Below are 2,247 nucleotides of genomic sequence, written 5' to 3'. Positions count from 1 at the left end.
CTTGCATCCTTACTGTGGGAATAGTGGGCTTGCCCAGAATCCCACCAAAGCCTGCCTGGTAGAATCTCATTCTGGTCACAACACAAAAGTACAATCTCGTGCCAAATCAGGAGGAATAAAAACATCACTTATGGTGTTTCTATACACCATTGGATTTCATCTGCTGAGCGCTGAACAGAACTTGGCTCTTTGGACACTTAACCGGCTGAAAATGTAACTTTGCTGATGACTGACTGCAAAAATAATCGGATCATTGGTTTTTCAGCGTTTAGAAACACTGGGATGTCAAGAAGCAGAGTAAACAAAGGGAAACTCCAGAGATCGCATCACAGCATCACACCACCTGCTTACTCCTAATAGGAACAGTGGCTTTCCACAGAATCCCACCTGAGCCTGCTGGCAGAGTCTGATCCCTGTTGCAACTCAAACGAACAATCACATACAAAAACCCCAGGGAAAAAAACTCACGAAACAAAATTGTGTATCTAGGTTTGATGTCGCCATCGAATTTCAGCTCCACACTATTGAGAGCCAAGAAGAATTTATCTGGTCGGATAACTTAGGCTGCTTGCTCACAGCAGATACCCTGGAGGCCACCTCAGAAAACATGGCTATCAATAGGACAGCAGACCAGGATAGCGCCTGGGACAAAGCCCTTTATCTTGAAAACCTGAAGCCAGACTGGCCTTCCCATTGCAGACAGAATTGCCATTGCCCCTTCCAGGCCTTTCCATGAATCCTAGAAACCAGCGATCCTGTCTGCAATCAGTGCCTTGGGAAACAGACACAACCCCAAACATTCCATTTGAGATTATTTATTAAAGAATTAAGAATTAAAGAATTAAGAATTAATTAATTAATTAAGAATTAAGATTATTTATTAAAGAATTAAGAAATGAAACGGACCATCGAATACAAATCACTGCTTCTTTAGTGTGGAAGCAGGGGACCTGCACTGAACCTCACTGGCTTCAGGGAATGAAGAGGGCACAGCTCCTCATTGACAGGGAAAACTCTCACTATAAAAGGCCAGAAAGGCGCCTGCTGCTCTCTAAGGCTCACTGCTGCCACTGTCTGGCGGGAACAAGCCCCAGAACAGGCGGCTTAGAGAGCTAGGAATGCACTCAAAGAGTCATGGCAAAGTCCAGAGTCTACTTCTCCAATTTCTGATGGCTGGTCGCTCACACTCTGTGGAGCAACTCCCGCCACAGGTCCCCGCATCCTTTGCGTCGTCGCTATGGTGGGGCGCTCTGGAACAGGACCAGGGCTGCATTGCTACTGTGAGTGATTCTTCTGCAGCATCCTCCCAGGTTCCCAGAGTGGTGGGTTTCTCTGGCTGTTCCTCATGAATGGCGCCCACAGAGTCAGGAATGCTGGGATCCGAGGTGCTCTGGATCCTGCAAGAGTCGGTCCTGGGGTAGATTCCCGCGATGTTATTCATCCAAACTGGAAGTGGTTGTTCCTGGTAGTCACAGCCATCATAGGAAGAGATCTTGCCAAGGACTGGATAGAAAGGGAAAGGCCAGGGACCGCGGTCCTCTGAAAAACTGGGGAGCAGAGGTGGCTGGGCCTCTTGCACCGGAGGGACAGAATCCCAGGCCTGCTTCACTTGCACTGACCAGAAATTCGACTCCATTCCACGTTGCAGCAAGTGAATCCAGAAGACAGCAGCACGTGCACCAGTGCAGGCAGAACAGTCTTCTGTAGGTTCCCTGCGCTGGGTATTTTGTAGTCTTCGAGGAGGGCGGGGTCGGGTGAATTGGGAAATTCTCCCCGCTGAAAAATTCCGTTTTGTTTTGTTTTGTTTTGTTTTTTTTGAAAAACCTCCGAATGAAATCGGGAAACGAAAGAAATCGGACGAATTTTCGAAGCCTGTTTGTTGCACGCTGATTCCTGCGACCTAAGGAAATCACAGAGGAACAAAATCCGGTAAGCGGTTTGAAAGCTCCTTCGTTTTTTGTCCATAGTCCGCTGAGCGCGGAACGAAACCTGTCTCTTGGAACACTTAACCGAATGAAAACGTAACTGTATGGACCACATGTGTCACGAAATCCACTTATCAAAAGAATTCCGACTATGGATTTTTCTGTGGTTAGACGCACTGGAAGGCAGTGAGGCCTAGGGGGAAAAACCGACACACTGGGGGTCGCATTGAATTGCGTGTGTACTGGTATCAGAACAGTGGGTTCTTCCAGAATCCCACAGGAGCCTGCCTGGCAGAATCTGAATTTGATCACAACTCAAAAG

The 2,247-nt window shown here is 47.7% G+C and overlaps 1 pseudogene; it reads right to left on the bottom strand.

Moving 5' to 3' along the window:
* Positions 1-1,051: 1,051 nt before the first annotated feature.
* On the bottom strand, positions 1,052-1,636 carry LOC147000840 (annexin-2 receptor-like; annotated as a pseudogene).
* Between the last annotated feature and the right edge of the window lie 611 nt (positions 1,637-2,247).

Source organism: Mus caroli, unplaced genomic scaffold (genome assembly GCF_978045245.1).
Source record: "Mus caroli unplaced genomic scaffold, Mus_caroli_1 scaffold_15, whole genome shotgun sequence".
NCBI classification, from domain to species: Eukaryota; Metazoa; Chordata; class Mammalia; order Rodentia; family Muridae; genus Mus; species Mus caroli.
Note: the sequence above shows the minus strand (reverse complement) of the source record. Positions and strands in the feature narration are given on the sequence as shown.